Source organism: Chiloscyllium punctatum, chromosome 15 (assembly GCF_047496795.1).
Source record: "Chiloscyllium punctatum isolate Juve2018m chromosome 15, sChiPun1.3, whole genome shotgun sequence".
Lineage (NCBI taxonomy): Eukaryota > Metazoa > Chordata > Chondrichthyes > Orectolobiformes > Hemiscylliidae > Chiloscyllium > Chiloscyllium punctatum.
Window position 1 is genome coordinate 79,284,247 of NC_092753.1, and position 15,987 is coordinate 79,300,233.

Here is a 15,987-nt window from a genome sequence, read left to right on the forward strand (position 1 = left end):
ACTGTGGAAAAGGATATGGAAGATATAGACTGTAGGGAAATAGATGGTGACATCTTGTAAAATGTCCAGATTACAGAGGAGGAAGTGCTGGATGTCTTGAAACGGTTAAAAGTGGATAAATCCCCAGTACCTGATCAGGTGTACCCGAGAACACTGTGGGAAGCTAGAGAAGTGATTGCTGGGCCTCTTGCCGAGATACTTGTATCATCGATAGTCACAGGTGAGGTGCCGGAAGACTGGAGGTTGGCAAACGTGGTGCCACTGTTTAAGAAGGGTGGTAAAGACAAGCGAGGGAACTATAGACCGGTGAGCCTGACCTCGGTAGTGGGTAAGTTGTTGGAGGGAATCCTGAGGGACAGGATGTACATGTATTTGGATAGACAAGGACTGATTTGGGATAGTCAACATGGCTTTGTGCATGGTAAATCATGTCTCACAAACTTAATTGAGTTTTTTGAAGAAGTAACAAAGAAGATTGATGAGGGCAGAGCAGTAGATGTAATCTATAGGGACTTAAGTAAGGCGTTCAACAAGGTTCCCCATGGGAGACTGATTAGCAAGCTTAGATCTCATGGAATACAGGGAGAACTAGCCATTTGGATACAGAACTGGCTCAAAGGTAGAAGACAGAGGGTGGTGGAGGAGGGTTGTTTTTCAGACTGGAGGCCTGTGACCAGTGGAGTGCCACAAGGATCAGTGCTGGGACCTCTACTTTTTGTCATTTACATAAATGATTTGGATGCGAGCATAAGAGGTACAGTTAGTAAGTTTGCAGATGACACCAAAATTGGAGGTGGAGTGGACAGCGAAGAGGGTTACCTCAAATTACAACGGGATCTGGACCAGATGGGCCAATGGGCTGAGAAGTGACCGAACGAGTTTAATTCAGATAAATTCGAGGTGCTTCATTTTGGGAAAGTAAATCTTAGCAGGATTTATACATTTAATGGTAACTCCTTGAAAGTGGAGTCACAGGTAGATAGGATAGTGAAGAAGGCGTTTGGTATGCTTTCTTTTATTGGTCAGAACATTGAGTATAGCAGTTGGGAGGTCATGTTGCGGCAGTACAGGACATTGGTTAGGCCACTATTGGAATATTGAATGCAATTCTGGTCTCCCTGCTATCAGAAGGATGTTGTGAAACTTGAAAGGGTTCAAAAAAGATTTAAAAGGATGTTGCCAGGGTTGGAGGATCTGAGCTATAGGGAGAGGCTGAACAGGCTGGGGTTGTTTTCCCTGGAGCGTCGGAGGCTGAGGGGTGACCTTATAGAGGTTTACAAAATTATGAGGGGCATGGATAGGATAAATAGACAAAGCCTTTTCCCTGGGGTTGGAGAGTCCAGATTAGAGGGCATAGGTTTAGGGTGAGAGGGGAAAGATATAAAAGAGACCTAAGGGGCAAGTTTTTCACACAGAGGGTGGTACGTGTATGAAATGAGCTGCCAGAGGATGTGGTGGAGACTGGTATAATTGTAACATTTAAGAGGCATTTGGATGGATATATGAATAGGAAGGGTTTGGAAGGATATAGGCCATGTGCTGGCAGGTGGGACTAGATTGGGTTTGGATATGTGGTCGGCATGGACAGGTTGGACCGAAGAATCTGTTTCCATGCTGTACATCTCTATGACTCAATGACTCTAAGTGTTATTTTGTTTGGAAAGTGTTATGCTTCCAGTTGATGGCAGTACTGAACAAATCAGATTCCAGGGTGAAACTTGGCTTGATTGACCATCAGTGTTATTTTTTGCAATCTGGTTACCACAGTAGTCAATCACATTCACAAAAGACAGCATTGTACTTTCAAACAACACACACATTTATCACACAGAAGAAAGTAAGAAAAGATTGTATCATAAGTGGCAAAGGAAAAGGTTCAACTGTTTTTTTCCCAGCAAAGTCCTTTACAGACACTCAACTCCAATGTAGTATCACTCTTTCGAATTTTAATCATCTAATGCGTTCATAGACTTTTCCTTTCAATGTCTTTTTGCACATTTACCATCTGTGATTCCCTTCAGTAATATTTCTCCTCAAGATAAGCAGACTCAGGCTAACCCATTGGTCTTTGCTCATGGAGCCATAAGAATGGCTTCGGGCTTTTTCCAGGCCTATCTACTTTGATACTGAAACAGCTGAAGCCTATTTACCAGATCTGACACCTGAAAATTGCCAAAATTGAACTGCCTTTTGCTGGGATGGATCCTTTTTCTCTGAGCCAGGGTTGCTTCTGATTTCTTTCCATCTATCTTTCTCTGAGTCTCAAAAGTTCACCTTCATAAACACTTCAGCAACTATCTCACCAGGTAGCTCTTTTAGTTTAAATCATGTGATTTATTTGAAATTCTGTTTTGACCCAATGCTTAAAAAAAATCAATTCTTGATGAATAAAATAAGTCACTCTCACAAAACTAAAAACCATTTACTCAATTATCTCTACTTCAGAACACAAATCCCTAAATAATAGTAATAACATATTATAAACACTCACCACAGGAGAAGCAAGTTCAAATAAAATTTATCAAATGTTACCACTGTTCAGAATTTGAAAAGGGTGACTAGTAATAATGGCAAGGTCTGTGCTGGCCGAATAGAATCAAGTCTCAGTCCAGGATTTAAGCATAAAAATCAAAACTGACACTGCAACGTAGAACTGAGGGAAGACTGCTGTCAGAGTATTGCCTTTTATATGTTTCCCCTTAAGTGGATGTTTAAAGACCCCATGGCAATATTTCAAAGAACAGCAGGATGTCATCTGTGATGTCCTGCCTAATATTTATACCTTAATCACCATCAGAAAAACAAATCATCGGGGAATCATCATATTGCTGTTTGTGTTGTTTTGATGTGAGCAAATTGGCTGTTGCACAGAACAAGAACAAAGAAAATTTACAGCCCAGGAACAGGCCCTTTGGCCCTCCAAGCCTGAGCCGATCCAAATGTACTGTCTAAACCTGTCGGTCAATTACTAAGTATTTATATCCCTCTGCTCCCCACCTACTCATGCATCTGTCCAGATGCATCTTAAATGAATCTACCGTGCCTGCCTCTACCACCCCTGCGTTCCAAAAACCCACCACCCTCTGTGTGAAGTACTTGCCGCGTGTATCCCCCTTAAACTTTCCACCTCTCACTTTGAAAGCATGACTTCTCGTTATTGAATCCTTCACCCTGGAAAAAAGCTTGTCTCTATCCACCCTGTCTATACCCTTCATAATTTTGTAAACCTCAATCAGGTCCCCCCTCAATCTCCTTTTTTCTAGTGAAAATAAACCTAACTTACTCAACCTCACTTCATAGCTAGCACTTTCCATACCAGGCAACATCCTCATAAATCTTCTCTGCACCCTCTCCAAAGCGTCCACATCCTTTTGGTAATGTGGTGACCAGAACTGTACACAGTATTCTAAATGCAGCCGAACCAATGTCTTATACAATTTTAACATGACTTGCCAGCTCTTATACTCAATATCCTGTATTAGAATAATATCTACTCTTCAAAGAACTTCATCAGTAGCAAAATGCATTGAGCTGTCCAGTGATCACAAAAAGACTTCCTTTTCCTTCCTCTTCTCTGATAAACCAGAATGTTATCTAGTGATCAAAGGGACTCCTGTACTTTATCCTGTACCATAAGTCAAGCTGGATCAAACAGAACCACCTGACCTCTCCCACCCACACGCAGCTGAAAACACTCACCATGAAGCTGCCAAACTGGTTTCAACAACAAGCCAACAATTGTAATGAATTATTGGTTTTGTAATAAAAACATACTTTGTTCTCACACAACTTCTATGATGGATGCGGCAGATAAGTGAGTGGACAAGTAATCACATGAAATTGTTTGCAACATTTTCAGCTAAGGAAAATCAATTCAAGGAAATTAGCAATTTGCAATGAAATATGCTGTGAAGGAATATGTATATATCCAGTCTTTCACAACATCAGGATGTCCAAGAGTGCTTCATTGCCAATAGTGTGCATTTAAAAGTGTGATTCCTGAAATGGTAGTTGAATTTCATCCGAAAATCTCCGACAACTGGCAATGTGATAATGATCACTGGTTTCTGGTTGAGGAATAAATATTCCCAAGGTCACCAGGGGCAATTTCTTTTTTAACGTACTACCATGATGCCTTTTACACCCACCTGAAAGGGCAGGAAGCGCATTAGTTAAAAGTGTCATTCAAAGGTTAGCATTCCTGTGGCTATATACCCTCGGTCCTGCTAAGGGTTACTAACCTCAATTTTGGGTATTAAAGTGTTGGACTTCCCTGCAGGCCTCAGGGCCTTGAAACCAGGGGAAAATAGTGGGCCTGTATCCACATTTTACAACAGCAAGACTGGCATTCCCAGTAGGGGCTTCCTTTTGGATGCTACTCAAATTGCCATCTACTTAAGGATGACATGCATGATAAAGATGTCATAGGGTTGAGAGTGTGTTGCTGGAAAAGCACAGCAAGTCAGGCAGCATCCAAGGAGCAGGAGAATCAACGTTTCAGGCCTGAGCCCTTCATCAGAAATTCCTGATGAAGAGCTCCGGCCCGAAACGTCAATTTTCCTGCTCCTCGGATGCTGCCTGACCTGCTGTGCTTTTCCAGTAACACACTCTCAAACTCTGATCGCCAGCATCTGCAGACCTCACTGTCTCATAGATGCCACAAGCCCAATAACAGGGCTGGCTGTTTTGCAACTTCAAAAGGTCTGCTGGGAGATGGGCACTGATGAGGCAGGTCAGAAGTGAAGAGGATCCCTCAATAAGGAGGAATCCTTGGAGAATTAAATAAAAGAATTAGTTGCAGAATTTATCAAGGTCTGAGTGACACAAGGACAGTGAGATGTGTGTCAGAATCGGGCAGCCAAGACCCACCTTAACATCGAGATCATCTCACCACATCTTACACACTTTACTCAAGTAGTGTGGCAAATTTCTCATGACACAGCAGAAAGTTCACAATTATCATTCATTGTTGCCACTTAAACACCTTGCTAATAGTTCAAATTGACATGGGATGCAATCTTGCCAAATTTACCACACAATCTATCCATTGGCAAAATTTGACATGCACACCAAAGCAGGTCTTGGTAGGTTAAATTCATCTCTTGCTCCAAAGGGATTCCCCTACTGATCACCAGACACCAACATCTTGGACATGGTCTATGGATACTCAACATCCACAGACATTGACATACAACATGTGCCAGCCTCTAAGATCCTTCCTGGAACATCTCCACTCCATTTGCAGGATGCTTCTGCACTTCAGTGTTGCACCTTGTGAGCATTGTAATGATGCTGCTAGGACATTTTGCACTCAGGGACATGTACACAGCTCATGGACTGGATTGGCTGCATCTCTGGGCTCTTTGCTTGCTGTCATAATGCTCATTAGCTGGGCCTACCAGGATGCTCACAATATCTCTGCCTTGTATTATCTTATCTTGTCTTTTTTTGGGCATTGCCCCCTCAACCAGAGAAACCAGGTTACTATCACTGCTCTCTTTTCTTGCCACTTAGTGAAGGCACAAAGCCAGGAAGCTTGCCATTGTTGTCAGCGGTCCTCAGTCTAGTCAAATGGGATAGCCTTCAAGCAGGGGCGCTTGGCACAGTAAGCCAGGGACTGCTTCTGATGCCAGTCCAGGCCCTTAATGGAGCAGTCAGCATCAAGGTAATCTTATCACAAGGGTGAGGAACTCAATGCCAGGCAGTGCACTATCCATCTGCACTCTTTCTACTCTATCATGAGTCAATTCAGGGACCTCCTGTGAATGGCGTGATGCTCCATGAACAGCACATAGTAAGGATAGACAGAAATCATATGTGATAATCACTTTCGGGGGACAGGAAAGCCAATTAATGTTGAGCTTTGTGAGATAAAATGAGAAATCTCACACTGTCTTGCTCCAAGATTAAATCCACCAACCTTGACACAACGTGTGCTCAACTCTCATGCCATAAGATTCAGCCTTTAATTTTGGTAAGGTCATGTATATGAGGCCAAACTAGAAGAGGGAGGAGAAGGAAGATATAAAACAGCATAAATTGAGTAGGTCAATGGTATCCTTTCTGTACAGATGCCAGTTGATGTCCTTGATGGCCAACCAATCAGCACTCCCTTTTAGATGGTTTAAATATTGTTTCCACTTACATTGGTATTTCTTGTGAATTGTCCTAAGTGCTTCAACAAAATATCTAATTTGTCAGCAATATTCAAGCCGTGCATTAACAAATAACTTTTGTTATTGCTAATTTCAATTTGATGTTGGAGTGGCACTCATCCAGACAAATGGAAGGTTATCAATATAATTTTTAACATCCAGATCAATTGTCCTCGACTAGAGATTGTACTGGACCAGACAGATAAATTTTCACTTACAAGAGCAGGTCAGAGATTGGCAATTCTGTGGTGAGGCACTCATCTGCTGACTCTCCTACACCTGTGCATTACCTACTAGTCATAAGATCAGTCGATGATGGAATACTATCTACTTGATTCATAAGCCCAACCCAACAACATTCAAAGGCACCATCCAGAATAAAACATCTATTACTTTCAGCTTTCACTCCCTCGACCACAAACTTACCATTTACTTGATACCTTGCAACTACTTCAACAGTACCTTCCAAAGCAGAAGCCTCTAGCATCTAGAAGAGCCAGGACAGGAGATGCGTAGGAACACCACCAGGTTCCCCTACAATCCCCCTGCCTGACCTGGTAATATATTGCTGCTCCTTCACTGTCTCTGTGAATTGTACACCCTGGAGCATGTGGGTGTACATTTACTACATTAACTGCAGAGGCTGAAGAGGCAGTTCATTCCTGTTATGGATAGGAAATAAATGCTGGCCTTGTTAATATGTCCATGCCTTGTAAATAAATACAAAAATAGTGCAGGCTGGCTTTAATTAGTCTCATCTAGTTTCAGCTTGGGTCCCCCTGCAGCAATGACAAGCACAGTTAGCAATAACTGCATGTAGAAATCATTCAAATTTGTGGGCAACATAAAATTGGCAACATGCCTGCATTACTTTGAAATAATATTGGTCAATCACACATCCTAAACCCCAGGCCTGTTTTCGGTGTCTATCCAATTTATCTCTGCCCACTAGGATTTTTACCAATGTTTCAGGATCACATTCAGTAATTCTATTCATTTTTCATGAAACCACAGTACAGTGGCCTTGTCAATAATAGGACGTAGAACTAAAATGAAAGACCACAAATGTTAGAAACCTCAAACCGAAAACAGGCACTGCTGGAAATGCTCAACATGTCCCAGCAACAAGCTGGAAGCCAACAGACTCCTCTGGAGATTCAGAACTGAAGCATTAGTCTGCCTTCTCCTTGCTCAGATGTCTTTATAACACCTTGTCAAGTCCACCAGATACCCCAAGAAATTCACAAGCAAATTTATTGTTTTTTTTTAAAGAGCAGGTAATCATGCTGATGGAACGGATGGAATTTGTGAATCTGGCAGTGATGAGTTTGAAGACATCTTCGTGATCATTGTGGGAATTCAAAGCACTTTGCATCAAACAACTTTGTTTTTCAGTTTGCCCCTTTCCAAGATTTATTAAAAACAAATTATTTTTATTGCTTTTGTTGACACTGTCTACATTTGGGTCAATGGCTCCCAGCTTCAGTGAGTTTGATAACTGCATTTACACTAATAAACCCAGCTGTCTTATTCTATACTGGGATCATTGCACTTTTTCTCATCCATAGTGAGTGCAAGCAAGGAACTACCACTGACACTCACTCGCTAACTGCTAATTGTGGACAAAACCATCCTCCCAATTTTGCACCTTCCTTTGTCCACCTGCCTGGGAAAGGCAATTCATTGCATGGGGAGTCAGGGATACAAAATATTTTCAAAGATGTTGCAGGGTTGGCGGGTTTGTGCCATAGAGAGAGGCTGAATAGGCTGGGTTTTGTTTTCCTGGAGCGTGGGAGGTTGAAGGGTGACCTTATTGAGGTCTACAATCATGAGAGGCGTGGATAGGGTGGAGAGCGAAAGTCTTTTTCCCAGGATAGGAGAATTCAAAATGATAGGACATAGGTTTAAAGTGGAGGGGAAAAATAAAATAGGCTCTGATGGGCAGCTTTTTCACACAGAAGGTGGTGAGTGTATGGCCTGAGCTGCCACAGCAAGTGGTGGAGGCTGGCATAACTACAACCTTTAAAGGGAATCTGGATGGGTACATGAGCAGGAAAGGTTCAGAGGATTTGGGCTAAATGCTGAAAAATGGGACTAGATTCATTTAGTATATTTGGTCGACACGGACAATTTGGACTGAAGGGTCTGTTTCCATGCTGCACATTTCTATGAACCTATGACTGAAGTGTGATTCCCGGTTCCTCGGTGAACATATAGTTTAAGTCCAACTGGTCAGAGCAAATATAATCCATGGAATCAGCAGGAGGTCAGGAAAATGAATGGAAACTAAGAATTGTCAGTTGCAAATTGGGCTGCCGGTTCACCTTCTCTTGTATTGCCCATGACAAATATGAACTTCAATAAAGTTTAATGGCATTACAAGGTCAGGCAAAGTAAGAAGAGCCAGCCACATCTACTATAAATATGCTGCACTGATTAAGTCAGAGATTTGTAACTGTTTCTTTACTCCTCCTCCTTTATTTGCTATTAGTTCTCTTAAGAAACCTTCAACCAAAATGCTGCACTGCTCATGTATATTTTACTCAGTTAGAGGAATGAGGAAGTTGATTGTTGCTCGAACATCAAATATATACACAGCTATTAACAACTCTCTCTGGCAGTCTGCTCCATATCAGAAACATTCACTATCTAACTTGGCAGCATTTCTCCTTGTGTCTTTGGAAACAGCTACAGAAGACGTGGCAGCTCTGGATTGATGTGATCCCAAAGCTGTTGACCTCCACACTATCCTACCCTTCATCCTACCCTACAACACTGCAACCAACTCCCTCCCCCCCACCACCACCATCATCACCACACTGTGCTTAGGCCCTAAAGACAACTGCTTCATAGAATATAGAACACAGAATGTTACAGCACAGTACAGGGCCTGCAGCCTTCGATTTTGTGCCAACCTGTGAAGTTAATCTGATGCCCATCTAACCTACACCATTCCATTATTGTCCATATGTATATCCAATGCCCATTTTAATGCCCTTAATGTCAGCGAGTCTACTACTACTGTTACAGACAGGGCGTTCCATGCCCCTACTACTCTCTGAGTGAAGGAACTATCCCTAATTTCTGTCCTAAATCTATCACCCCTCAATTTAAAGTTATGTTCCCTTATGTTAGCCTCACCATCCAAGGAAAAAACGCTCTCACTGTCCACCCTATCTAATCCTCTGATTATCTTATACGCCGTCACCTTTCAACTTTCTTTTCTCCAACAAAAACAGCCTTCTTTCCCTCAGCCTTTCCTCATAAGACCTTCCTTTCATACCAGGCAACATCCCAGTAAGTCTCCTTTGAATACTTTCCAAAGCTTCCACATCCTTCCTATAATGCGCTGACCAGAACAATACTCCAGGAGCAGCCTTACCAGTGTCTTGTACAGCTGAAGCATGACCTCATGGCTCCAAAACTAATTCCCTTACCAACAAACACCAACATACCATATGCCTTCTTAACATTCCTAGCAACCTGGATGACAACGTTCAGGGATTTATGCACCAGTACACCGGGATCTCTGTTCATCTCCACTGCCAAGAATTTTACCATTAGTCCAGTACTCTGCATTCCTGTTACTTCTTCCAAAGTGAAGTACCTCACACTTTTCCACATTAAACTCCATTTGCCACTTCTCAGCCCAGCTCTGTGCCTTATCTATGTCCCTCTGTAACCCACAACATCCTTTGGAACTCTCCACAATTCTGCCTACCTTAGTGTCACCCGCAAATTTACTAACCTCTCCTCTACGCCACATCCAGATCATTTATAAAAATGACAAACAGCAGCGGTCCCAAAAAAGATCCTTGCAGCACACCACTGGTAACTGAACTCCAGGATGAAAATTTCCCATCAACCACAACCCTCTGTCTTCTTTCAGCTAGCCAATTTCTGATCCAAACTGCTAAATCACCTTCAATCCTGAAACTCCATATTTTGTGCAATAGCCTACCATGGGGAAACTTATCAAACACCTTACTAAAGTCCATATACACCACATCAACCACTTTACCTTCATCCATCTGTTTTGTCACCTTCTCGAAGAACTCAGTAAGGTTAGTGAGGCACGACCTACCCTTCACAAAACCAAATTATTTCCTTTCCAGATGATTATAAATCCTATCTCTTATAACCTTTTCAAAAACCTTACCCACAACTGAAGTAAGGCTCACTGGCCTGTAATTACCAGGGTTGTCCTGACTCCCTTTCTTAAACAAGGGAACAACATTTGCTATCCTCCTGTCTTCTGGCACTGTTCCTGTCGACAATGATGACATAAAGATCGAAGCCAAAGGCTCTGCAATCACCTCCCTGGCTTCCCAGAGGATCCGAAGATAAATCCTATCCAGCCCAGGGGTCAAATCTATTTTCAGATCTTCCAAAATTGCTAAAACCTCCTCTTTGTCATCCTTGATCCCATCTAATTCTGTAACCAGTATCTCTGTATTCTCACTAACATTTCCCTTTTCCAATATGAATCGTGATGAAAAGTATTCATTAAGCGTTGCCCCATGTCCTCAGATTCCACATATGTTTTTCCACAATTCCACAATTTTCCACTACTATCTTTGATTGGCCTGAATCTTACTCAAGTCATTATTTTATTCCTGATATACTTATTGAAGGCCTTAGGGTTTTCCTTGATCCTATCACCAACAAATTGTCATGTCCCCTCCTGGCTCTTCCTAGCCCTCTCTTTAGATCTTTTCTGGCTAACTTATAATTCTCAAGCCCCCTAACTGAGCCTTCATGCCTCATCCTCACATAATCCTTCTTCTTCCTCTTGACAAGAGCTTCAATCTTTTTAGAAAACCAAGGCTCCCTCTCTCGACAACTACCTCCCTCTTGACAGATATATGCTTATCAAGGACCGGCAGTAGGTGTTCCTTGAATGAGCTCCACATTTCAATTGTACCCATCCCCTGCAGTTTCCTTCCCCATCCTATACATCCTAAATCTGGCCAAATCGCATCATAATTTCTTTTGCCCCAGTTATACCTCTTTACCTGCAGTGTATACCTATCCCTGCCCATTGCTATTGTGAACATAACTGAATTATGGTCACTGTCACCAAGGTGTTCACCTACCTCCAATTTTAGAACGACTATTTAACTCAAAACTGCCTGGCATAGGTCCTGGTGCATGGGAAAACAAATGTAACAATATAAATAAGATTTGAGAGGGTCTTGGGAGTATTTCGTTCGCAATTACTTGGAGATAAGAAAAGTGAGAGCTTCCAGCTGCTCAGTGTCCCTATGGGATCTCTCTGAATACCAGGGAAGCTAGGTTGGAAGCTTAGAGCTAGAACAAACAGAGTTGTTATCTCTGGTTTGTTGCCTGTGCCATGTGCTGGTGAAGCAAAGAACAAGGAAAGAGTGGAGCTGAACGCGTAGTTGCAAGGATGGTGCAGGGGGGGAGGTTTTTGGATTCTTGGATAGTTGGAGTCTTTCTGGGGAAGGTGGAACCTTTACAAACAGGATGGTCTTCATCTGAACCAGAGGGGTACCAATATCCTTGGGGGGATATTTGCTAATTGGGGTGGGGGCTTTAAACTAATGCAGCAGGGTTCATTCCAATATCCCCCAAGGATATTGGTACCCCTCTGGTTCAGATGAAGACCATCCTGTTTGTAAAGGTTCCACCTTCCCCAGAAAGACTCCAACTATCCAAGAATCCAAAAACCTCCCCCCCCGCACCATCCTTGCAACTACGTGTTCAGCTCCACTCTTTCCTTGTTCTTTGCTTCACCAGCACATGGCACAGGCAACAAACCAGAGATAACAACTCTGTTTGTTCTAGCTCTAAGCTTCCAACCTAGCTTCCCTGGTATTCAGAGAGATCCCATAGGGACACTGAGCTGCTGGAAGCTCTCACTTTTCTTATCTCCAAGTAATTACGAACGAAATACTCCCAAGACCCCCTCAAATCTTATTTATATTGTTACATTTGTTTTCCCATGCACCAGGACCTATGCCAGGCAGTTTTGAGTTAAATAGTCGTTCTAAAATTGGACAGTCGTCAGGAGAATTCAGGTGAGCTGCCTTACGCATTAAAGCTATATCGGCTTGATTTTACTGTAACATTCAAAGAAGTGTTAACTCAGTGCTCGACTTATACAAATGGTTCCGACAGTAAAATGACCATTTCTGCTGTCGCCAACATTGTTATAATCAACAAATGAAAGTATCCAAAGTAATTGATGAAGAAAAGTTTTATAACTTAGTTAATAGCCCGATGATTTCTTTTCCTGCTAGGTTGCAATGTTCAGGAGATTAATCCTCAAATCCTACAAACGTCAGAGATTTTTTAAATGATTTATCATGTCCACATAAAAATCTGTCAATAGTCATTCTTAGTCCTCATAAAAATGTCCCAATTATTTCGTGAGGCATTAGCCTCCACCATAAAAATCCTGGTACACCTTTTGAAGCTTTGTCAGCAGTATTTTGAATCCTTATCTGTCAGCAAATGATAGCACTTTGATCAATTTATACTTAGCACAAGTTGTTTTTTGAGGTGAGTTGCTCTTTAGGCAGTAGTTATCCTTTCATGGTGTGTGGGCATCACTGGGCAAGGTCAGCATTTGTTGCCCATCCACGATTACCCTGGAAGTGAACGGCTTGCTCACACAATTCAGAGTCTACCACATTAAGTATGTAGGCCAGACCTGCTAAAAATGACAGATTACCTTCCCTGAAGGACATTGTTGAATCAGATAAGTTTTGACAACATTAATGGTCTCGAGGTCCTTTACTGAGACTGAATTCAAGTTTTCAATTCCAGATATTATCAAATAAATTTGAATTCTGACAGCTATCGTGGTGGTTCAAATCCTGTATCATTAGCACAGGGAGAGTGAGATGTCTCAGGGTAAGCCAAGCCTGGAGCATCTGCAGATCCATGACTTAAGAAAGGACTGTTGTGTTTCACTTTTTAACTTTATTTCTGTATTTTCCATTTTTAAACTAAGGCTGTAGTGCTGAACTTTTTAACCTATTTCTTTATTTTTCTACTTCTGTAATGAAGATTTTGGACCTACATGCTTTTTATCTAAGATGGCACTGTGTGTGGCAACATTGTACACTTTTTACTGTACTCTCATACCCCATACCTGAGTACACATGACTGCAAAACCTCAATCTAAATTGAAAATCCTGGGCCTGCTAGATTACAAACTCAGTGACAAAACCACTGCACCATCATCTCCCCCTCCATTAATAATTGACAATTTAGCCCTTGAGCAATGCTGTTGTACACTTGGTGTTGCCATGGGATGTGAAATCAGTGCTTTCTCTGATTAAGCAAAAGATTCTTTTTGGTTTTGGCAGATTTCAATAGTTTCTCTGCCCAGAATTGGGTTTCATTTTTTTTTTGCAATTAGTGACTTTTTTGTTTAGTTCATTTGCTTCAACTAAGATCTTTTGCACAGGGCAAGTATTTAATGATTATAGGTACATTCAGTAAATTTCCAGAAACTTTCAACTAACATCTGAATAAAGCAGTTCAGCTTGTGCCAAGAGCGTGACAGAAAACAGTGAACCTCAGTGTGGGGCTTGATTGGTTCACCCTGCACAATTAAACTGTCTTAATGCTTGCCAGTCCAGAAATAGTTCTTTTGAAGATTATTAGCAAATAGCTCAATACTAAGAACTCATATAGGAGAACTAAGTAACAATAACTGTTTGATCCTCCTTGCCAAAACTATGCAAATAACAAAGTCCACTACAACCTAACAGACATTGGTAGTACATTGGATCATAAAATGCTCAATAAAACCTGCAGGTTTATCTCTTAGTTCACTTTGAGCAAAGTTAAATATATGGATAGTAAATGTACAGACCTGTATATACGAATGATTACTTAATATCTGTATGGAATGTTTATGTATGTATGGCACGACCAATTGTACAGATCATCAAAATGTTTTATGAATAAAGTATATTTTTGAAATTAAAAAAATTTAGCTGGTGTAAGAGTATTCAAAAATATACTTTTTATTCATGAAATATCTATATATAGACACAGTCACAAGCACAGTTTGGTTCTGTAAACAAACAAGCAGTGGAGGTTGACTCTATCCCCACAAGCCATAGGAATCTCTTACTTGAAAGAGACTATGTTCACTTGCACGTGAGGCTTTGATAACTGAATGGACTGCAATTTAACTTCAGTAGAAGGAGCTCAGACAGTGGTCTTGCCCAGCAGCAGCTGCCTCAAGCTTTACTGCATCCCTCAGCACGTAGTCCTGGACCTTGGAATGTGCCAGTCTGCAACACTTGGTAGAGGTCAGCTCTTTGTTCTGAAAGACCAAGAAGTTTCATGCAGACGAAAGAGCATCTTTCTCTGTATTGATGGTCCTCCAGGCACAGTGATGTTTGAAAAAAAAATCTTGATCTGAGTCTGGTTGGGGAATTCATCTGCAAATCAGCAGCCCTTTCCTCTTTGAAACTATTTGGCCATGTTTATCGATTGAGAGCAACAAGGTAAATCCCATTGTAAAGGGGATGGGTGAAGAAATTAAGGTCATTTCTGTCCATTTTATGTGTGGTACACGTATTTTCACAGCTGAGAAATTATGGCTGCAGTACATATAAATGGAGAAAGTGAAGTTGGACACCATGGGTGGGATTTGACGAATGTTGGAGGTGGACCAGTGTCAGTTTCAGATTTGGAATAGGTCAATGGCCCCCACCCTCTGCCTTTGAAAGACAGTATATAGCATGTGAATCAGCAAAGTGATAGCCATTGGGTAGGTTGCTGTTTCCCATTACCTGTTGAATGTGGATGCTAGATTTTTGTGATTGATAGACAAGGACCATATGCCTCTGTTCAACATGCTTTTGCAGTCTTTCTCCATTAAAAATACTATTCAGCTCCTTTATTCTACCTGACAATGTGTACAACCTCACATTTCCCACATTATATTCCATCTGCAAAGTTTTTGCCCACTTATTTAACCTGTCTATATCTTTCTAAAGATCTTTGTGTTATCCTCACCACTTGCCTTTCCAACAATTTAGTGTCACTTCCCTCATAAAAAAAACATAGAAGAGAGGCAGGAGTAGGCCCTCAAGCCTGCTCCACTATTCAAAATGATCATGGCTGATCATTGAGTTCAACACCCTCGTGCCACCCTTCCTCATGTCCCTTAAACCCCTTTAGAGATTGAACTGTATCTATCATTTGCTTAAAAACAATAATATTTTGACCTCAAATACTTCTTGTGACAGAGAATTTCACAGGCTCACCACTCACTGGGTGAAGAAATTTCTCCTCATCTCAGTCTTAAAAGGTTTATCCCTTATCCTTAAACTATGACCCCTGGCTCTGGACTCCACCCACCAATTTGTCTGATGCAAATGTTACTTGCCAATTGTCAGCCCAAACCTGGCTATTATCCAGATCTTGTTGCATTTGAAGATGGACTGCTTCAGTATCTGAGGAATCATGAATAGTGCTGAACATTGTGCAATCATCAGCCAAAGTTCTCACTTTGAGGCTTATGACAGAGGGAAGGTCATTGATGAAGTAGCTGAAGATGGTCAGGCCTAGGACACTACCCTGAGGAACTCTTGCAGAGATGCCATGGAGCTGAAATGATTGACTTCCAACAACGAAAATCATCTATTTTGCCAAGTATGACAAGCGCGCATCTTTCCTTCAATTCCTGCTTACTCTAGGGCTCCTTGATGTCATACATGGTCAAATTCAACCTAGATCTCAAGAGAAGCCACTATCATCTCACCTCTGGAATTCAGTTCCTTTATCCATGTTTGAACACTGTACTATGGTCATGTATGGCCTTGGTGGAATCCAAGATGAC

The 15,987-nt window shown here is 41.6% G+C and overlaps 1 protein-coding gene across 8 annotated transcripts in view; it reads right to left on the reverse strand.

Annotated features, from left to right (window-relative positions):
* LOC140486433 (potassium voltage-gated channel subfamily E member 2-like) overlaps positions 1-15,987 on the reverse strand; it is an 82,989-nt gene that overhangs the window by 55,909 nt on the left and 11,093 nt on the right. For 5 of the 8 annotated variants that reach the window (XM_072585562.1, XM_072585556.1, XM_072585561.1 and 2 more), the window contains exon 1: positions 6,582-6,669. The exons of 2 other annotated variants lie outside the window; for them this stretch is intronic. The gene's annotated coding sequence lies outside the window, so the exon portion shown is untranslated. Of the gene's footprint in view, positions 1-6,581; positions 6,679-15,987 lie in introns of those variants that run through there. One more of the 8 variants, XM_072585557.1, reaches the window with a different exon arrangement.